General features: G+C 45.3%; 1 protein-coding gene across 4 annotated transcripts in view; it reads left to right on the forward strand.

The window, feature by feature from the left end:
- Positions 1-4,728: 4,728 nt before the first annotated feature.
- Positions 4,729-23,102, forward strand: part of LOC145357727 (phosphatase and actin regulator 4-like) — a 184,045-nt gene continuing 165,671 nt past the window's right edge. Inside the window, exon 1 of one of the 4 annotated variants that reach the window (XM_080211154.1) lies at positions 4,729-4,829. The gene's annotated coding sequence lies outside the window, so the exon portion shown is untranslated. Of the gene's footprint in view, positions 4,830-10,145; positions 10,166-23,102 lie in introns of those variants that run through there. The other 3 variants (XM_080211155.1, XM_080211156.1, XM_080211157.1) reach the window with 3 other exon arrangements.

Below are 23,102 nucleotides of genomic sequence, written 5' to 3' on the forward strand. Positions count from 1 at the left end.
GCTTCCAGAAGCTGCTGCTCAAAGCTCGTTCGTCAGTAATTAGCATACGATTCCATTTGTGATGACATAATTCAACTGGGACTAACATGAGTTTTCCTTGCAAAGATAGATACACACACACACATTCACACATTCACATTGAAATGCGCACACACACACACGTACGCACGCACACAGACAACTGCACGGAGACATATACAGACACACATACACAATGCAATCACAAAACCACCTTTCTATTTTTCTCTGGTTTTCTGATGAGATTTAAAGAACAACCTGACAAAGAATATGATAGCACAGTTGATATGTATATGACAAGCTGCGCATCATGTGTTCATTGTGCCTTTAGAGTTACATGCTTCCCTTGTGAACCACTGCCGCCTCCCTCTCCCCTCCAGCAGCTCCCCCGCTCAGTCACCACCCCCTCCCCCTCCCCCCCAGTCACACACACACACACACACAAAACAAGTGAAGTCAACAGGAGAGAAAGTAGTCTTTTGCAGAGGAAAAGTATTACAAATAACCTCATGTTTAAACAGGGCTCCCTAGATTAAAAGCTTCACGTGGGTGCTGATCTGCTGGAGTGCTGTGCTGTTCAGTTATGCTGAACACATTTTGGGTTTGTCTCTAATTTCAGTACAATTAGTCTCTGCCAGGCTTTGGGATTTTTGCCTTATTGGTCCAAGAGGGATTTCAGATTAACCTACACTAGGATTATTCTATTAAATTAAATCCAGTTAACAGGGAATTAACAATACTGCTTCTAAAAATGTGTCTTAAATCCTGACCACATTTCTGATGAAATGGTATTTCGCTCATAACACATCAATTTAGGAGTGCGAAGGTAGTTTGCACGTGACGAGGAGGATATTAGGTGAAATTAAAGAACAACCTTTCCTCATGAGATCTTAGGTGAACAGAACATACAGATACAATGTGGAAGGTTTCTGATTCAAGACGAGAGGCCTGAATTGTTGTTCAGCTGGCTGATGCCCAGACATTAAGACCAGAGGGTCAGAAGTCAAGAGTTTGACTTTCTGACTATTTGGAGGACAGGACAGTCTACAAGATGTCCCAAGAGAAAGAGCCAAAGGTGTCCACTGATGCATTTGAAGCTTCCCACAACAGATGGGTATCAGAGGAACTGGAGCATGGAACAATTTTATGATTTGATTCATAAATTTCATTTGGTGCTTACTCAATAATTTGGAGTTGACTGCCTGTGCCCATTTAGAAAAGACGACACTTTTATTTTAATTGATGCAGTCATTCAGATTGATGATTGAAAGAGTAGAACAGTCTGCAAAATCTGAAATGGGAACCATACAGTGGAGAAGAATTCCCTGCCAAAGATAGATGGTTACAACCACATTAGAATTCATATCACTGTCTCCAGCAAAATGTGGAAAAAACATTGTGTGGAAAAGTTAAGAAAAGATATTAATAGGATAGAATGTTTAAAGGAATAGATGTTGAAGTCAAAAAAAATATATTGGTGATGTAATGACATGCAACCGAGGGCAATAGCTGCCATTCATTTAGCTGGGTTCAGTTCCTTTATCACCGGATTATATTGCCATTGTTTCATTTTTACCAGGATGGAATCTTATTCAGTAGTTTCATTTGGCAACAGTCCAAGGTCTGAAGTTCCTGCAGCACTCTGACATCAAATCAACATACCAAAAACTTTTGTTGCCTGGAAACGTTTGGAGACAAGATCAAAGGTTCCCTGCTGTTAGGTCTTCGTGTAACCTCCTCCTCTATCAGTGTAGCAATTATATGAAATCTCTGATTAAAGGAATATATATTGCAAACCGGTCATGACTTTAGGCTGGGGAGATGATGGGTGAGGCCATAGGAGAAACTGGTGGATGTAATGAGCAGCAGGGGTGGTAATGGAAGAATAGAAAAGATTACTCTATCGTGGGTCTCCAGTAGAGTGGAGATCACACCTGAGTTACCACAGCATCAACTTCACAGAAGCTGTAAAGTCCTTAAAATGTCTCTAGGTTCTGATTTACATAAAAGACAAGAACATGGTCCAATGTAATACTTGACTTAATCCAAAAACACTTGAAACGATGTTGGTACAGCACACCCTCATGGCTCAACTTGTTAAACATAGCAATCGATAGAAATCTCCCCACAACCAAGCTAACTTCCTCTGACATGTGAAGAATTAGTTAACCCTCGTACAAACTTTAAAAAGAGCAAAATGTCACTCATCAATTAAATTCCAACTTTGGACCACATGATTAAACCAATAAGAAGCAAATTAAGGACTGATATGAGAACTTCTTTTTCACATAGATGGTAGACTTAAAGAAACTAATGAGGTTGCACTCATTTAATGATCATTTGGATAAATGCAAGTAAAAGCAAAATGTGCAGGGTTTTAGGCGAAGAACAACGGAGTGGGGTTAATTGGATCATTCTTTCAAAGAGTGAAATGGTCTCCATCTGCACTGCGTGAATCTATGAATTAGATACTTTGCAGTGGAAGGAAGCAGATGAAGTAAGAAGGGCCAAATGGCCATCCTTTTCCATTAGTTATCCAGTTATGTTACTAATTATGTAATCAAGAAGGTTGCCCCACCAGAAAAAAAGTCTCTTAAATCTTGTCTATACATTCAGTATTCCATTGGCTGCAAATAAACGCTTGCACTTATATAGCACCTTTCACATTTATTGCGAAGTATTTTACAGCCAGTGAAGTACTTCTGTAATGTAGTTACTGTTGTAATTTGGGAAACAGACCAGCCAATTTGTGCACAGCAAAAAAGAAATGTGGTAATGATCAGATAATCTGCTTTTGTGATGCTCATTGAAGGATACTTCCCCTGCTCACAACACCAGGAGACTTCTTACTGTGTTTACCCCAGTCCCACGCCGGCATCTCGACATCATGACTTCAAAACAGTGCCATGGGAACTTTGGATTCACCTGACAGAGTATTGATATAATGTGTCAGCTGATTAAAAACAGCATTTGCAATAATGCTGCACTCCTTCAGTACTGCACTGAATTGACAGCTTAGATTTCTGTGCTCAAGTTTCTGGTGTGCGACATGAACTCCCCTTTTCTGAATCACCTGATTCCGAGGTGAGAGTTCCACTAACTGAGTTGACACCTGAAATGCTTTGAGACATAATTAGGTTGTGAGTTATGTGAATTCAAGTTCTGGCCGATTCTAGACACCACATCTCAGGGCGTATGTGATGGCAGTAGAAAGAATTCAGAAGAGATTCATGAGAATGGTTCTCGTGATGAGGAACTTCAACTCCACATTAAGATTGGAGAAGTTCAGACTGTTTCCCTTGGAGAAAAGAAAGTTGAGAGTTTATGGGCAGCACAGTAATTAGCATTGCTGCCTCACAGCGCAAGGGATATTCGTTCAATTCCAGTCTTGAGTGACTGCGTGGAATTTGCATGGTCCTCCTGTGTCTGTGTGGGTTTTCTCCAGCTGCTCCAATTTCCTCCCACAGTCCAAAGATGTGCAGGTTAAATGGATGGGCCATGCTAAATTGTCCCTTAATGTCCCAAGATGTGCAGGTTAGGGGGAATTAAATGTATGGGACTATGGGGTGGTAGTGGGTAAGATGCTCTGTCAGAGAGTTGGTGCAGAGTCGATAGGCCAAGTGGCCTCCTTCTGCACTGTAGGTGTTCTATAATTTTATAGAGATATTCAGAATCATGATGGCGCTAGGCAGAGTAGATAGGCATAAACTGTTCTCACCAGTGGAAGGATTGAGAACCAAAGGGTACCGATTAAAGTTAATTGGGGCAAATGGTAACATGAAGGAACCTTTTTCAGGTATTAAATTGTTAGGGTTTGGAATGCACTGCCTGAGAAAATGGTGGTGGCAGCTTCAATCGAGGCTTTCAAAAGGAAATTGGATAACCATCTGAAAAAGAAAATAAACTGCATGGCAACAGGAAAAGGCACTTGGCAAGTTACTCCTTTGGAGAGCCAGCACAGAAACAATGGGCCGAATGAATCATAGAGTCATCATAGGATCCTCACAGTGAAGAAAGAAGCCATCCGACCCATCGAGCCTGCACCGAAAACATTCCCACCCAGGCTCTATCCCTGTAAACCCACGTGTTTACCCTGCTAATCCTCCTGACATTGAGGGAGAATTTATCATGGCCCATGCACCTAACCTGCACGTTTTTGGACACGTGGGAGGAAGCAGAAGCACATGAAGGAAACACACTCAGACATGGGGAGAACACGCAAACTCCACATAGACAGTCACCCAAGGTGAGAATTGAACATGGGTCCCTGGCACTATGAGGCAGATGGGCTAAGCACTGTGAATGGTCTCATTCTGTGCCAGATTCTATGATTTTACATTCTAAGTTATTTATTTTTGAACCCTTTAATATTGTTCCTTCAATAGAGTTTGCCTTAACATTAATATGCCAGCCTGCCTACCACAGCCCTGAGAGATATAATTTTGTTAGTATTTTGATGCCCTCCTTCTTATTTTATTGGCACAATTCTTTCTGTGAACCAGAAATTGACTATTTTTTGCCGCATTGATTCTTTCCTCGGCCCTCCCGCACTGAATTGTAGCTTCCCACTGGAGGATGGAGGAGGAGGAAGCTCGGGCGCTTTGCATGCCGGGGGTTGTAGTTCTCTGGGGCTAGGTCTGCGCAGGTGCGGTGGGCGGGAGCGGCGGCCGACTACAATTCCCAGCAGCCACTGCGCGCGCGGGGAGGGGGCGGGGCCGCTGTCCCCCGTTTCCGGGCCGAATTGAGGCAGCCGGGCGAGCTGAGCCCGGATCCCAGCAGCTGGAGCAACCGACACCGCCATCGTTCAACAGGTACCCGCCCGGCATAAGGGGGCTGCGAGTCCGGGAGGAGGCGGGGAATGGAGACCCGGGGAACGAGGAGATCTTGAGGGGTCAATGTGGGGAGGCTGGGAGAGTGGGGTTTTAGAGGCCCCCAAGCCTGGTGGGGGGAGGAGAGAGGAGGGCACCTGGGGAGGTGGGGTGGGGGGAGAGAGGGGGGAGAAGAGAGAGGAGGGCACCTGGGGAGGTGGGGTGGGGGGAGAGAGGGGGGAGAAGAGAGAGGAGGGCACCTGGTGGGGTGGGGGGAGAAGAGAGAGGAGGGCACCTGGGGAGGTGGGGTGGGGGGAGAGAGGGGGGAGAAGAGAGAGGAGGGCACCTGGTGGGGTGGGGGGAGAAGAGAGAGGAGGGCACCTGGGGAGGTGGGGTGGGGGGAGAGAGGGGGGAGAAGAGAGAGGAGGGCACCTGGTGGAGAGGGGGGAGAAGAGAGAGGAGGGCACCTGGTGGGGAGGGGGGAGAAGAGAGAGGAGGGCACCTGGTGGGGAGGGGGGAGAAGAGAGAGGAGGGCACCTGGTGGGGGGGGGAGGGTGGAGGGTTGGGGGAGAAGAGAGAGGAGGGCACCTGGTGGGGTGGGGGGAGAAGAGAGAGGAGGGCACCTGGTGGGGTGGGGGGAGAAGAGAGAGGAGGGCACCTGGTGGGGTGGGGGGAGAAGAGAGAGGAGGGCACCTGGTGGGGTGGGGGGAGAAGAGAGAGGAGGGCACCTGGTGGGGTGGGGGGAGAAGAGAGAGGAGGGCACATGGTGGGGTGGGGGGAGAAGAGAGAGGAGGGCACCTGGTGGGGTGGGGGGAGAAGAGAGAGGAGGGCACCTGGTGGGGTGGGGGGAGAAGAGAGAGGAGGGCACCTGGTGGGGTGGGGGGAGAAGAGAGAGGAGGGCACCTGGTGGGGTGGGGGGAGAAGAGAGAGGAGGGCACCTGGTGGGGTGGGGGGAGAAGAGAGAGGAGGGCACCTGGTGGGGTGGGGGGAGAAGAGAGAGGAGGGCACCTGGTGGGGTGGGGGGAGAAGAGAGAGGAGGGCACCTGGTGGGGTGGGGGGAGAAGAGAGAGGAGGGCACCTGGTGGGGTGGGGGGAGAAGAGAGAGGAGGGCACCTGGTGGGGTGGGGGGAGAAGAGAGAGGAGGGCACCTGGTGGGGTGGGGGGAGAAGAGAGAGGAGGGCACCTGGTGGGGTGGGGGGAGAAGAGAGAGGAGGGCACCTGGTGGGGTGGGGGGAGAAGAGAGAGGAGGGCACCTGGTGGGGTGGGGGGAGAAGAGAGAGGAGGGCACCTGGTGGGGTGGGGGGAGAAGAGAGAGGAGGGCACCTGGTGGGGTGGGGGGAGAAGAGAGAGGAGGGCACCTGGTGGGGTGGGGGGAGAAGAGAGAGGAGGGCACCTGGTGGGGTGGGGGGAGAAGAGAGAGGAGGGCACCTGGTGGGGTGGGGGGAGAAGAGAGAGGAGGGCACCTGGTGGGGTGGGGGGAGAAGAGAGAGGAGGGCACCTGGTGGGGTGGGGGGAGAAGAGAGAGGAGGGCACCTGGTGGGGTGGGGGGAGAAGAGAGAGGAGGGCACCTGGTGGGGTGGGGGGAGAAGAGAGAGGAGGGCACCTGGTGGGGTGGGGGGAGAAGAGAGAGGAGGGCACCTGGTGGGGTGGGGGGAGAAGAGAGAGGAGGGCACCTGGTGGGGTGGGGGGAGAAGAGAGAGGAGGGCACCTGGTGGGGTGGGGGGAGAAGAGAGAGGAGGGCACCTGGTGGGGTGGGGGGAGAAGAGAGAGGAGGGCACCTGGTGGGGTGGGGGGAGAAGAGAGAGGAGGGCACCTGGTGGGGTGGGGGGAGAAGAGAGAGGAGGGCACCTGGTGGGGTGGGGGGAGAAGAGAGAGGAGGGCACCTGGTGGGGTGGGGGGAGAAGAGAGAGGAGGGCACCTGGTGGGGTGGGGGGAGAAGAGAGAGGAGGGCACCTGGTGGGGTGGGGGGAGAAGAGAGAGGAGGGCACCTGGTGGGGGAGGGAGGGGGGAGGGTGGGGGGTGGGGGGGGGAGGGTGGGGGGGAGGGTGGGGGGTGGGGGGGGAGGGTTGGGGGAGAAGAGAGAGGAGGGCACCTGGTGGGGGGGGGGGAGAAGAGAGAGGAGGGCACCTGGTGGGGGGGGGGGGGAGAAGAGAGAGGAGGGCACCTGGTGGTGGGGGGGAAGAAGAGAGAGGAGGGCACCTGGTGGGGGGGAGGGTGGGGGGAGAAGAGAGAGGAGGGTACCTGGTTGGGCGGGGGGGGGGGGGGGGGGGTGGAAGGAGGGTGGGGGGGGAGGAGGGTGAGGCAGGGAAGAGAGAGGAGGGCACTTGGGTGAGGCAGGGAAGAGAGAGGAGGGCACTTGGGTGAGGCAGGGAAGAGAGAGGAGGGCACTTGGGTGAGGCAGGGAAGAGAGAGGAGGGCACTTGGGTGAGGCAGGGAAGAGAGAGGAGGGCACTTGGGTGAGGCAGGGAAGAGAGAGGAGGGCACTTGGGTGAGGCAGAGGGTGGCACCTGAGGGCACTGGGGGAGGTGGGGTGGGTTCTTGGGGTGGGCACTGGGGGGGTAGAGGAGGAGGTGCCTGGGGGGTAGAGGGGCACCTTTTGCGGGGAGGGGAGAGGAAGGGGGCACCTTGGGGGGGGGGGGGTGGGGGAAGAGAAAGAGAGTGCCTGGGAGGGCGGTGGAGGAGGGCATCTGGAGGGGAGAGGAGGAGTGCACCTGGAGGGAAGGAGGCAAGGGAGAGGAGGATACTTGGGGGTGAGGGAGGAGTAGGGGTGGTTGGTCAGGTCACCTGGGGGGGGGGGGGGGGAGGTGAAGGGAGCAGCGGGCACCTAAGGGGGGTGGTAGGTGAGGGTGCCTGTGGAGAGTGCAGGGGAGAAGAGGGCCCCCTTGGGGAAGGGGGGATGGAGGACATGGCACTTGGGATTGGCAAATGGTAGTGGGAGGAGGGGCACCTGGAGCAGAATGGTGGGATGAGAGGGCACCTGGGGAAGGGAGATGGGGGCACCTGGGACGTGGGGTTGGGTGTAGAAGAGCGTCTGTGCTTATATACACAGGCATGTGGAAACAGGCAAATTAGCTCCTGTTAAAGCGGCTGGAGACTTGCATAGCTGTGGTAACAATTGATCCATCCAGAGAACTAGTTATCAAGCTGGTGATGTGTTGGTAGGGCTGGAGGCTGATGGAATTGGCTAAGCAAGATTTTGTCAGCTTGCGTTTAAAATATAATGCATCTCGTCATGAAAAGCAAATGTATTTAATTGGGTCAGAAACAGGTCTTGTTCTTTCTCGTTGCGAATCTCTTTTTAACAAATCTGTGACGTTCACAGCTCTGGGAGTTGCCCAGCTGGACTCTGAATGGAACCAATATTCCTTGTTCATTCATCGGATGTGGACATTGCTGGAAAAAACCTTTGTTGTTCATCCATAATTGCCCTCAAGAAGGTGGCAGTGAGCTACAGCCCAAGTGTACACCCAGAAGGGAGCATTCCAGGATTTAGACTCGGAAACAGTGTGGGAATGGTGATACAGTTCCAAGTTAGGATGATGCGATTTGAAATGGAATTGTCCAGTTGATGGTGCTTCTGTGCATCTGCTGCCATTGTGCTATTTATCAGGCGATAGAGCTTGCAGGTTTGGAAGGTGCTAAAGAAATAGCCTTGGCAAGTGGCAGGGGCTGAGAGCTTCATCTACCTTGCTTTGAGTTGTGGAAGTCCAGCTGCAGGAGTGATGGGCACTAGGGTCCATTAAGAAGGCAGCTCCAAGATATCAGGAGATCTGGGTTCAAGGAGCCTTGAGAAGTCACGTTTGGGTAAACAAAAAGAAAGAGATTGAAGGCAAAGACGAAGAGGAGGGAGGGGAGATGGCAACCTGAGAAGCGAACAGCCAGCAATAATGGCCCTCACACATTGAAAGTCTCTGCTCTAAATGAGTTGAATGAATATAGCTGGAGTTGGGGAACTGGTGGGGGAGGTAAGTTATGGAGAAGATTGGGTGTAGGATGGTGGTAGTGAGGTTATGTTAAACTTAGCATCAGGTATGAGAGGAATCCTAATCCTGATGTGATAGCACTAGAGGAGGTTCACCAGGATGTTGCCTGGCATGGAGCATTTGAGCTATAAGGAGAGACTAGATAGGCTTGGGTTGTTTTCAGTTCCATGTTATTTTTGAAAGTATATATAAATATTTTGAAGGGCAGCTAGTGGCATGAAACTTCTTTATGGTGTTTGGAGAAGGTTGGGACCCTTTCAGATTCCACCTCTCATTATCAAACTTGAATGAGCCCCTGAAGGGAGGGAGGTTCCTTACTTCAGCTGAATTTTCATGTTGAAACACATTTGTGAAATTCAAGATTTGAATTTAGTTTACTTATTTCAGCTTGTTGTAAATTTCCCACTCTGCAGTACTTTACTGCACGCACAATGTTTGGCTTTTGATTTAAACGTAGATATAATGTAAACAAATGCTTGACGTGGCTACAGTAACATAGTAGTTATCTTAGCGGATAAGTAGTCCAAGAACTTGGATCATGAATTTAGAGACACAAGTTCAAACCCCACTATGGCAGATTGTGAATTGAATTCCATTAATTAGATAAATCCAGAATTAAAAAGCTAGCATCAGCGCTGGTGACTACAGAGCCATTGGATTGTTGACAAAACCCATCTGATTCACTAATTGTCCCTAGGGAAGGAAATCTTCTAGCCTTCCCTGGTCTGACTCCAGATCTGCATACATGTGGTTGTACCTTAACTATCCTGTGAAATTGACTAGCAAGTAGCAGGGCAGCTTTCATCACCTTCTCGAGGGCAATTAGGTATGGTCAATAAATGCTGGGAATTAATAAATTAACAGACCTGTACAGCGCAGAGGGTGAGCTTGCTTAAAATGTGCAGTGTTTAACGTAGCCTGGCTCTTTGTAGTCAGGCCTGGCTGAGAACCTGATTACAAAATGTCCACGTCACTTCAGTTTTGCTAGTAATGTTTCTCCTAGGATTTTAACATAATTCAGGCAGTAAATCTCACCATTAGCTCAAAGGAATGAACTGATTGTGAGCGTAAGTGCAGTTTCCCGTCACGGTGTTTGCTTTGCAGCAGCGTAACCCTGGCAAGTGTGGCTGTGGATGCTTGAAGATCATTGGCAAAAGAGCCAGAGAGAGGAGATGAGAGAATTTTTTAATGGAATGAGTTATGATCTGAAGTGTAGTGCCTGAAAGGGTGGAATGATTTTTGAAATAAGTCGTTGAGAGCAGTAAAGTTTCCTCGGCCATGGGAAAAGAGCAACGGACTAATTGGACTTACAAAGCTGGCACAGGCGTGATGGGCTGAATGGCTGCCTCCTGTGTGGTAAGATTGTACACTTTGGTTGTTTTCTCTGAAGTGGGCCATCTTGCTGATGTCAGAACAGTTTGCGCATGAAGTCTGGCTTTAGTGTCGAGATAAATCCAACTCGTTGCGCAAGAGACTAAATTAGGTCAGTATGATCATGCGCTCTCAAAGACAGGCCAATCACGCATCACGTTTGCTGATAACATCAAGGTGTTGATTGTTCACTGTTCAAGGTTTGTATTAACTTTGCATGGTTAGCAGTGTTTTGTTTTTAAATGAATGGCGTGGGAACCCTGATTCAGCTGTCTTTGATTAAAGACAATTTAAAAGAAATGTAATGATGCTGAAGTGTTGGGCCGTTTGAGTGGTGATGCAAGTTCTTCAAGTGCTATCCTGCTTTCCATTGTATGGTCCGCTGTGTGTCAGCGTGAAGCGGGATGTTAGGATGTTTCACACACCTGTGAGCAGCTCCGGGAACCTAGGAAATGTTTGGTTCCAGATGCTGGCAGATACGTGTACGTCAGTATTTTTGCACCATTTGTCTTCATAACTCAAAAGTGCAAAATAAAGCGATGGAGTTCAGATAATTGCAGAAGATAAGCGTGCAAACTCTGTTGCCGACTTCATGTGCATTTTGCCACCTTCCTCCTCAACATTGTCCCGCCCCCGATAAATTGATAATGAGCTGAGAACGGAAAGCGTGCATCCCAAGGGCTTCAACGCAGAACCGATAATGTTTGTGTGATCGATGTGGGCCAGGGCTTAAAAGTAAGCTTTATAGGCGAAAGATGTGCTATATCTGAGTGATTACTGGAATGGTTTCTTTGACTTGCCTCTAGAGTTGGTGACATGCTGATTGATGTGTTCTACATGAATGTGGTTTGGTTGTCCACCCACAGACTTAATTGAGCTCTTGATGTTTATAATGTATTTGCTCCTTTTCTATATGTTTTTGTCACAATTTGGTATCGTTTCAACCAAATGGTTTGGACAGTGTATGCTCAAGGTTTTTTTTGTCTAGTTGTCTTATCTGCTCTTTCAACAGTGCGAAATTATGTAGGGGTACAGTTCCACAAGTGGTCTCAGACAGTGGGTGTTGCCTCTGAGTCATGTGTTTAAGACCCATTCCAGAGCGCAAGATCCGGGCTGACATTCCAAATGCATTTCAGAAAGAGTGCTGCATTGTAAGAGGTGTCATTATTCAGCCGAGAAGTCTCCGAGTGTAACAGCACTATTTGGAAGCAGAGCAGGAGAGTTGTTCGATATTCTGGTCAATACTTATCTCTTAATCAACATCTCAAAAAGCAAATGCAGTATTTAGTCAGTATTACATTGCTCCTTGTTCACTTTGACTGTTGTGTTTCCTACAGTTCAGGACTGACCACACATCATTGGTTGTGAAGAGCTTTGAGATGTTCTGAATTCATATAATGCACCTTTCAAATGCAAGTTCTTCAGAGGTGTGGTGAGAATGTTTTAAGTGCAAGTTATCATGATCTGTAATGCATTCCCTAATAGACTGGTGGAAGCAGATTCATTAGTAACTTTTAGAAGATCTTTATACTTGGAGAAAATATTTTGTGTTGTGAGGAAAAGTGCAGGCACAAATGGCATAGTTGGAGAGCCAGCACATACACAATGTACCAAATGGCCTCTTGCTGTGTTGTATGGTTCTTTATTTTACCTTGAGGTGCATCAATGCTAAGTTGATCTTTATTTCCACACTCGAGGTTCAGAAACCTGTGCTTCCCAGCACAGCATTCTGACGATCAAGAGGACTGGGAGCATTGGCTCATTATTCCTTTTCTCAGGCTGGTATACTGAAGTCAATTAATTTACCAAAAACCTTGTGTTGAAGCTGGAGTGTCCTTGTTATAGAATATATATGGTACATTATCACACTGGTTAGTACACGAATTGAAAAAGGACAACTTAGTTTGACAGTGTTATTGACCGTTTTCAGCTGTGGTCCTGTGCAATTGAACAACTTAAACTTGCATTTATGTAACATCTTTAACATGTAATATGTCCTAAGGAATTTCTCAGAAGCATTATGAAACAAAATTTGACATTAAGCCACATATTACGCTAGATCATCACCAGCTTGATCACATAGGTTTTAAGGAGTGCCTTGAAGGAAAAGAGAGAGGCAGAGAGGTTTAGGAAGGTTATTTTGGCTGCTTGAACCTAAACATCTGAAGTCATGGTCAGCAGTGTGTAGAGTGATGAAAATCAGTGTGTGCAAAGAGGGCAGAATTGGAAGCGCACAGAGGTCGTGGAGGATTGTCAGACTGGTGAAGATTACAGAGAGAGCGAGAGATGAGGCTTGTTCTGATCGCAGGCCGAGGATTTTGAAATTGAGGCATCGTTGGTTCAGGAGCCGTTATTGTCAATGTGCACAAGACCAGCAGCGTTGGTATGAGTTAGGATAAAAGCGAAGAGTTTTGGATGAGTCTAGGTGTGTGTGCAGTGAGGAAGTGATGGGGCCCAGGTGCTGGCTCTGACTTGGGAAAGATCGAGATCAATGACTTGGTTGTTGAAAGAGTAACGACAAGAGCTTGGGTGCAACTGATCTTATCTGTACTTCTCACCCTTTGGTGATTGGTGTGACGAGTGCTGAGGCTAGAGGAAAAGTTCTTTACATTTTCTGTCTTTAATTTGTAAAGTTTTAGACTTATTCCTTTTCCTATATAAAAAAAGCCCTCTTCAATTGTTCAGTGGTAAAAGGCAATGGCACCATAGCAACCTAAAAGTCCCAGTTTTTTGATTTATGCTGTGATAGCTGATCTTACCATGTGCTGGCAGGAGAGCTGTGACAATAGCCTTCAGTGACTAAACATAGTATTATAAATAATTTGGATCGGTATAAATTTTGAGAAAAATTAATTAACACTCCAGTCTGAACGTGTACTTGTGTGAACAATGCATTGGGGTGTATTGGGCTCAGCTGTGAAGACCCCAAGCTGGCCACATCTAAATTTCCTGTCATCAGTCAGTCCTTTGGTGAGATTAAAAAGCATGTAGTTACTTGGAGTCATATTAGAGGAGCTTGTTTTCAAATTCCCCCTCATAGGAGTAAAATCTTGCTGAGAACAATATCATTTGTGCTGACTGATTGTGGTGGATTAACCTTTGAAGTTGAATTGGAAATATGGGGCCTTCCAAGGCCTTTGAATAAAGGGAGGATGAGAGTGTACCAAGGAGTTTGGTCATGAAACGCACAAGTTCAGGACAGTCTGTATTCCATTTCTCAACAGTGCAGAAAAAATACTTTCTGTAACTTATGAGGGACTGGATCAAGAGGTTTCAAAAGCATGCATGGCTTCTGGAAGGTCTGCCCTATGCCCCACTGTGATGCGTGGGCTGTTTATATTAACCAAATTAATCAAGAAAGCCAACAGGTCACCACTGTAATGCACTCTTCACTGAAAGTAGTTCTTCCTTGCAGCTCCCTTGGGGAGTGTCTTAGGAGGTATTGATTCATGCTATAATTATACTACTGATCTGAGGGGCTTGCTTCTACATTCAGAAGGATATTATTGTGGCTTCCCAGGACCTGTGGTTCTCACACTTTATAATTGGCAAAAAAAGCCAATTATACAGTGAGCTTTCATGATCTGGAATGCACTGCTTGAAAGGATAGTGGAAGCAGATTCAGTAGTAACTTCCAAAAGGGAATTGGCTTCATATTTGTAAGAAAAACATGTGCACACTATGGGGAAAAGCCCAGAGGAATGGGAAAAATTAGATAGCCATTTCAAAGAGCCTGCATAGGCATCATGGACTGAATGACTGCCTTGAGTTTGTGACTCAGGTGCCTGGTCCAAGTGGCTATTGTAAATGTGTGAGACAAGATATCGGATGGTAATAGGCCAGTTATGGATGGGGCAGTTTTCCTGCAGGAGTAGCTAGATAAATACTTTTCCCTGAGCCTGAGGTGATTTGATTTATTATTGTCACAGGTATTGGGATACAGTGAAAAGTATTGTTTCTTGCTATACAGTCAAAACATACTGTTCATAGAGTGCGCAGGGGAGAAGAAAAAGATATGGTGCAGGATATAGTGTTTGCAGTTACAGGTAGAGAGTAGAGAAAGATCAGCTTAATGTGTGATGGGAATATTCAGAAGTCTGACAGCAGGGAGGAAGAAATGTTTTCAGACTCTTGTATCTTTTTCCCTGTGCTTCTGGGAAAGACCTGGAGCATCCAAATGTGTATGGTCACAATCACACTAAGAAGCTTAGGCTCCCAACTGGCCATTGCTTTAATCAGACAATATCTTGCTTTTGACTATGATGACTTATTTCTGCTGAAAGAAGTTGCCGGGGAATTGAGATAGACCTGGCCACCGGTGTCCTCTATTCCACATTTGCAGTGTCCCTTTGTCAGGCTTTGCGATTTATAACTCGGGTCAGAGTGTCCTACAATCTGAGAGTGATGGCATTCAGATCTGGCCTAGCAGCATTTTCAATCCGAACCGAAAGAGTTTACATTAGCAATCCTCATCATTTTCTCCACTTGAAATAGTATGACTTGCTGTGTGTCAGGGTGGCCTGAAAGATGAATAGATAAAAAAGTGGTTGATAACAAAGGCAGCATGGTAGCACAGTGGTTAGCACTGCTGCCTCGTAGAGCCAGGACCCGAGTTCAATTCCCGGTTTGGGTCACTCTTTGTGCAGAGTTTGCGTGTTCTCCCCATGTCTGTGTGGGTTTCCTCGGGTGCTCCAGGTTCCTCCCGTGGTCTGAAAGACTTGTTGGTTAGGTGTATTGGCCATGCTAAATTCTCCCTCAGAATATCTGAACAGGTGCTGGAGTGTGTGGCGCCTAGGGAATTTTCATAGTGACCTCATTGCCGTTTTAATGTAAGCCTACTTGTCACATTAAGTAAACTTAAACTTACACTCCCTTCTCCACCCTCACCCTCCTCCCAACAGCCAAAAGCTTTGTGGCAATATTTCCCATGAAGCCCAGGGACCACGGTTTTTTTAAAATCAGCTAGTTTGTTCTCTTTGACATTTTGGCGTGCAGCCATTTCCAGTGATCAATGATTCCTAAATTAGAACATCAAGGTCTGATGGCCGGCAACATCTTGAAACATGCGTAAATGACTAGAAGTTAAAGTGTGAATAACCCTCCACTGTGTGCTGTCTGGTGTGCAAGTTTACATGCCTTTAGCAGCAACAGTTTGCATTTCTTTAATGTTTTCTAAGGATTGTTATTAAATCCCTCATGGGGGGGGGGTGGAATCTAGAATGCAAGGGCACAGGCTCAGGGTAAGGTGCTGACCATTTAGGGTTGAGATGAAGAGAAATGTCTTTACTCTCAGGGATGTAAATTCTTGGAATTATCTACCCGCAAGAGTTGTAGATGCTCCATCCTTGTCCATCTCAGCCTTTAAATATATTCAGATTTTTCACTTTTTGGAATTAATGGATAAGTGGGAGGAGGAGTGGAGTAAAAGCCAATAACCAGCCATGATTGTATTGGATAGTGGAGCAGGCTCAAGGGGCCCTTTTGATTTCCCCTATTTCTTTAATTATGCATCTGAATCACAGAGATATTGGACCAATGATAATAAATTTAGTCAGAGAGAAGTTTTACGGAGCATCAATTTGGGGCTGAGGCAGTAAAGACGTGGCTGCCAATGGTGAAATAATGAAATTTTGGGATTAGCAAGAGACTAGAATTGGAACAGCGCACATGAAGATAATGTCAATGCATTAATGAGTATTGGTGAGAAAAGATATACCCTCGAAGCTTTACATCTTGCATCCATCAGACCAGACACACAAATGCCAAATCTCAAAGGGAGCAACAACTTGTACTACTTTACATGAGAAAAAGGGTGTTGATTGGTTGGCAAGTAGACTTTGCATGGTTATGTTGCCAAGCCACATGCATCAGGGAGCTTTTGTTTATTCAAAAAAGGTGCAATGTTTAGACATGCCTTTTGACTGCAGAGGTCAGGTCCCTGCATGTGAATGTGTGTTACTTCTAACAAGTTCAAGTGAGAAAGAGAGAATGCAACATCGAAGATTAGTGCAGAAAATAGAAGGTCATGTTATTGCGGGTAACATATTGTCATGGATATAAAATTGGCTGGTTAACAGGAAGCGATGTGAATGGATTATTTTCTGGTTGGCAAATTGTAACTAGTGGTGTGCCACAGAGATCAGCGCTGGGACCTCAACTGTTTATAATTTATATAAATTACTTGGGTGAAAGGATGGTTGCCAAATTTGCAGATGACACAAACTTAGGTAGGAATGTAAGGCATGGAGAGCACAAGGAGGCTACAAAGGGATGTAGTTAGATTAAGTGAGTGGGCAAGGATCTGGCAAATGGAGTATAATGTGGGAAAATTCGAAATTGTTGATTCTGGTAGTAAGATTGTAAAGGAAGCATATTATCTAAATGTGAGAGATTGCAGAGCTCTGAGGTGTGGAGGGATCTGGATGCCTTAGGGAGATTACACCTGGTATACCGTGTACTGTATTAGGCACGTTATTTAAGGAAAGCTATAGGACATTGGCAGTAGTTCAGAGAATGTTTACCAGATTGATACCTGGAAGGGACGTTGTCTTGTGAGGAAAGGCTAGTCAGACTGGGCTTGTATCTACTGAAGTTTAGAAGAGTAAGGAGTGACTTGATTGAAGCATATAAAATCCTGAGGGGTCTTATCAAGGTGGATGTGGAGAGGATGTTTCCTCTTCTGGAACAGTCTAGAACAAGAAGTCAGTTTAAAAATAAGGGGTAATCCATTTAAGACTGAGATTAGATGAAATCTTTTCACACTCGGTCGTGAGACTTTGGACCTCGGTTTCTGAAAAAATAATGGAAGAAGGGTCTTTGAATATTTAAGGTAGATTCTCTGTAAGCTAGGGACTGATAGGTTATCAGAGATAGGTGAGGTCCAGATTTGAGGTTACTATCAAATCAGCCATTTTTTATTAAATGATGGAACAGCTTGAGGAGCTGAATGGCCTGCTCCTTGCTCAAACATAAAATTTGGCATTCTTGCATCAATCCTGCTTAATTCAAGATGAAAAGCTTCGACTGTATGTCTATTTTTTAGAATGTTTAATTCTGTACTATCCAGCAACTATTAAATATTAATATGTGGTTGATATTTTACCCTGCATCTGTCTTTATTTTCCACAGCACCATCCGTGGAAAACGGACTGGCTTATTATATTAAGTCACCGTTCAGCTAGGTCACAAAGATCGGAGTTGTTCACTTTGGTACTCAGTAATGGTGGTAACCCATTTGGGGAGTGATTATCGTAGTTTGTCAGTTGCTGGTGATGTTCAGCTGGTTTTTGGATATCTTGAGGTATTACTGAGTTTTCCCCACCCGCCACTTTTTTTGTATTCCTGATGGGGCAAAAGTTTGTGTAAGTCAGCTGACTGAATTGACACCAAAGTTTTAAATCTTGATTGTTTGGCGTATTTGCTGCAAATGTCTAGTACATGTAAGTAGTAAATCACTTGAGACTGTATAATTTCCACCCTCATCTCTTGCTGCTTCAAAGGAGAAAAATGGAAGCGCATAATTGCGTTGGAGGCAGTTTGGTGAAGATTCACTTGCGTGATTCTCAGGATGAAAGTGGTTTCTTAGGAAATGTTGAGCAGGTTGGACTTATGCTCATTGGAGATCAAAGAATGAGGTGTGATATTATGGAATTGTACACAATTCTGAGGGGTTTAACAATGGAAGCTTAGACAATGCTTCCCTTTGTGGAGGAATCTAGCATGATTAAGGGGTCACTTGTATCAGATGGAAATGGGTGGGGGGTGGTGTTATGAATCTTTGGAATTCCTTACCCCAAAGAACCATGAGACTGAGTCTCCAGACATATTCAAGCCTGTGCTTGACAGATTTTTGAATTATTGCAAAGTCAAGAGGGGCAGGCAAGAGAAAAGATTTGAGGCCAAGATCAGATCAGCCATGATGTTTCTGAATGGCCAAGCAAACTTGAGGGGGGTCACGTGGTCTACTATGCTGTTTTGTTTGCTCTTAAATAAGCATGTTAAACCACTGGAGAAACTATAAGCTGCTCATTCATTTTTTTAAATAAATAAAATACGGAATGGGCAAGAAGCAATTTAACGCAAGTCAAAAGCTATACGAAGTAGATTGGCAGAAAACACCCACAATTCATGCAGCTCCTGTCAGCATGTTTTCACAAGTCTTTGGTTTTTTGTGATGCAGTTTACAGCGTTTCTATTCAAGCCATTTAAAAAATGTTTCTCGGTAACTTGAACAATCTGAGGCCTTCCAGTTATCAAAGTGTCTTTTGCTTTGAAGTTTAAGCTGTTTCTTTGCAATTGTTATGAAAGCAAATAGTATGTACAATGATTTGAAAGGATTGGCTTTTTCTTTAGATATTTTTCCAAAGCTTTATTTCTGATCACAAAAATTAGAACCGTGTCAACAGCATTCATTAATATGTTGAATCAACTCTGTTAGTCATTTATGTTTTTCAAACAGGTTAATAGTTTACTATTTGTCTCTCATCTTTCATTTTGAAACTGGCTGCTTTACAATCATCGTGTAAAAGTAGCAATTTCTAATTTTGCCGTAGAGATTCTGGAGTTTTTTTAGTTTTAAAAGATATGTCTACTGTGCAAGCTGTCCATTATCTCAGAAATCACAAGTTGGTAAGAACAGCTTTAATTCTTTTAAGTGGGTGTCTGCCATTAGCTCTGGTGGTTTTGATTGCGGAGTTCACTTGAGACCAGTTGAATATGCACTGTTTCCCTTGGCCGGAGAGCCTGGGACAAGGGGTCAGAGTCTCACTGTAAGGAATTGGTCATTTAGAACTCAAATGAAGAGAAATGTTTTCACTTAGAAGGTTGTGAACTTTTGGATTTCTCTAATCCGGGGATCAATGCATGTTTGATGTTGAAGACTGCGATCGATAGATCTCTTATTACTAAAGGAATCCTAGATATGGCGATGGACTGAAAAATTGAAATTGAGGTAGTAAGTCAGCCGTGATCTTTTTAGAATCACAGAATCTACAGTGCAGAAATAGGCCATTTGGCCCATCGAGCCTGCCCCAACAACAATCCCTGTAACTCCTCATATTTACCCTCCTAAGCCCTTGACACTAAGGGGCAATTTAGTATGGCCAATCAACTTACCCCGCACATCTTTGGACTATGGGAGGAAACTGGAGCACCTGGATGAAGCCCATGCCGACCGGGGAGAATGTGCAAACTCGTGGGCGGCACAGTAACACAGTGGTTAGCACAGCTGCTTCACAGCTCCAGGGACCTGGGTTTGATTCCTGGCTTGGGTCACTGTCTGTGTGGAGTTTGCACATTCTTCTCATGTCTGCGTGGGTTTCCTCCAGGTGCTCCAGTTTCCTCCCACAGTCCAAAGATGTGCGGGTTAGATTGATTGGCTATGCTAAAAAAAAATTGCCCCTTAGTGTCCTGGGAAGTGTAGGTTAGAGGGATTAGCAGGTAAATTGTGGTCAGCGCAGACTGGATGGGCTGAAGGGCCTGTTTCTGCACTGTAGGGTTCTGTGATTGCACGTAGTCACCCGAGGCTGGAATTGAATCTGATTCCCTGGCGCTGTGAGGCAGCAATACTAACCACTGTGCCACCATGCTGCCCATTAACTAATTGAAGAGTGGAGCAGGCTGAAGAGGCCACTCCTATTCTTATATGAATGACACTGACAAAGCTGCATTTTTATTGTCCGTCCTGATTTTCCTGAAGAAAGTATTGGTGGGCTGATGGGCTGATTCCCATTGCAGTGTTCCATGTAGAACCCCAGTTTATTGACCCAGTAATGGTGCAGGAACGTGATAAATATTCAGGTTAGGATGCAGTATGATTTAGACAGTATAAAGGTGATGGTGTTCCTTTTGATTTGTTATGATAAAATGTCAGGAGAATCAAGGAACGGTTTGGTCTACTCTTTTCTTATACTCTTGACATGTTTAAGTCCTTGTGTATTTTTTGAGTAGATGCCTTGTGTTCTGAATCTACCAAATTTCCTATTGGCACTCATGCAGTTCCATAATCCATAAGCATTTCTCATTCAGCAGGCTTTAACTTCATGGTTTGTCTTTGCCAAAGCATCGAGTTCAGTTTAGGAGGCTGTGTGCAAATTGTGAAGTGCGCCAGTGAGCTGCAAATCAATGTGGATTAGAAAGATTGATGTTGTTGCATTCTGATTTGGAACTCCAGATAATGATGACTTCGCATCTTATCACCTCATAGTATCACTTTGCTACTTCAGTTATGGCTGTTTCAGGGAGTCATTGCAGAATGGAAGGCATTACAGAGTTATGTCATAAGCTGCACTGACACCAGATTTGTACGGCATGATATAGTAAATTAATATTATTACCAATCACTTTTTTTAGTGTTTGATATTTGGGAGAGAGGGGGTAGACAAGATGGTTGTGGGTAAGGGATAATTTCACAAGGGTGCGAAAATGATATTTCGTGCCAATTTTAAAATGATATATTGTCATTTTTAGATTTATATTATAGATGCTTTTGTCCAAGTTTAAAGGGAAATTATATGTAGACATGCTGTGCTGTAATTACACCCGTGACAACACAGTGCTTAGCAAGTCTACGTAGGCAGTTTCCATTGTAAGTGTGCACATAGGAGTTCATAATAGCAATGGGATTTTTTTCAGACTCTTGCCCGAAGCTTTCCAAATGCTGCAGTAGCACTACCAACACAAGCTGGTATTTGCTCATCAAGCTTCATTTCACTTGACTCTTGACCTAGGGTAGGAGATTTTGTCGATACCTTCAAGCTCAATGGTATTTAGCTGTAGTGCTGCCTCCTTCACCACCTTGAGTCATTGTCACTGTCTTTTGTCAGCTGAACATGACCCTATGCCACATCAGAGGTCACGATTTTAAGTTATTCAAGACCAGATGTAAATTGTGTCAGATGGTGGTAATTTTCCCAGAGAACATTGGATCTCTAGAAGAGGCAGTCATCTTTTGTGATGGATGCTGATTCACTGAACTCCAGCAAGTGAATTGGGGTGGATTGCATCTCTTTCAAAAAAAAAGGGTAGGCACTATGGAGAATTATCAGGGCCAGAGGGAAGATCTGTTATTTTGATTACCTAGATGGGTCGGAGAAGAATGGTCCTCATGTTTATTCCTTCCAATTTGGCCTGTGTAGTTTTTTCATGTATGTTGTCTCTCCCAGATCACAAGGTGGAGATTGCATATTTTACACGCAGTCCACCACAACGTGTGAATCTGTTGGTTGGATCAGAGACACCTTACTCATCTACCATTGTTTGTATATATCACTCACTAAACTTGGAGTAATATGCGTGATCAACAGTTTCTCTTTCCTGTCCCCGTTCTCCTCCCAACCACCTCCATCACCTGTCTACTTGCATACTCCCTCAGATAGTGATCAACATCTGTTTGCCTCCAATACAGACAGATGTAGGATATGGGGAAGAACTGTTGTTTGCAAATGCGACTTGCTGAAATCAAAATTGAGAATTAGAGACATGGTGGGGAGAAGATCACCAGTTTTGGGATTTACACTTTGTAAAATCCAAATCATGCAGGACTGTACACAGCTGACTTGGTTGGGAACTGGACAAGGATGGATGCTGAGTTTTGTGCAGGGCTCTTGTCAAAACAGGAAGTGCCCTGACCTTCCCCTCTGTAGTATTTAAAAGAAAAAAACCATCATGCCAGCAACGTACAATAGGTCAACATCTTATCTGTGGGAAAGTTAAACTCTGTGCAGCAACATGGAAAAACAAATAGAACCGACTGTAATGTTGAAAGTTGAGTACTGTGTTAGTTCCATGTGATTTAAGGAACCCAGAGGGATCACAAAGATGTTTTCTTTCATTTTTATGGATTTCCAGGTGTGGAATGCAAAGAGATTTGGTTGTTTTCAGCACAGCTGATTGTGGAATGAAACTTCTGTTTTGCTGTTCCTCATTCTAATAGGAATGCATTGCACCAAAAGAGACCATTGTTGGCTAAGTTTCCAGTGCTAAAGTTTTTCAAATAAAAACTGTCCTATGTCTCAGATCCCTTGATCATTGTGCACTTGCTGTGTTGGATATTTGTGTTTTCCATTTGGCCCTCTGGATGAGAATACCAACTGCTAGAAACCCTTGTGCATTGGGTCCAGACCATTGAAACAGCCCAATCATATTTCACGCAGAGATCCAATAACCAGCAGACACAGGAGACCTTATCTGTAAATGCAGGCAGCATTCAAACAGATATTCTAGTGGTGAAAGGACGTGTGTTAAATCTGATTCTTTGTTGGAACCTAATTGGTTAAAATAAACAGAATTGGCATTGGGTTCATGTGAGAAATTCCTTTGTATGATATCATTATGGAATGCGAGAGTGCTACCATGTCCATACATGTTTCTGCAATCTGCAGTAAAATTAATGGGTTAGATTTATCTTAAAACTTCCAGTATCTTTTTTCTTTATTTGACCCCTGTGTCCCAAAAGTGGGCAGATAAACTTTCGCTCCTTCAATTGTGGTCATGTGACCTTGTTGAAAGTGCAAACATATACGAGTTTCAAATCAGGCTCCGTGCCAATCGGCCGTGTGATTGAATAGGCTAAAAAATGGTTAAACAGGTTAGGTAAGGACCTTAGCAATGTGGGGTAAAATTGAAGGATGAGAAAATGCAACCTACTCTCCTCCCCAAATGGCACAAAGTATCTCTTTCAGTCCTGCTTCAGGCTTCATGCCCCAAGAGAGCATTGAGGATCATGGGCTTCCGTTTGATTGATCCATGACTATGCTTGATAGTGGTTTGCCATTTCTTTCTGCAGTATAACTGAATAGGAAACTCTCAGCCTGCCATTAGGTAAATTGATATGACTTACAGATTGATGACCAATCTGGCCACATTATGAACTTGCCTTCTGTGGCCATCAAATCCTAAAGTGGGACTTGATCCAGATATGGCC

This window comes from Carcharhinus amblyrhynchos, chromosome 24 (assembly GCF_965287045.1).
Source record: "Carcharhinus amblyrhynchos chromosome 24, sCarAmb.v2.hapA, whole genome shotgun sequence".
NCBI lineage: Eukaryota > Metazoa > Chordata > Chondrichthyes > Carcharhiniformes > Carcharhinidae > Carcharhinus > Carcharhinus amblyrhynchos.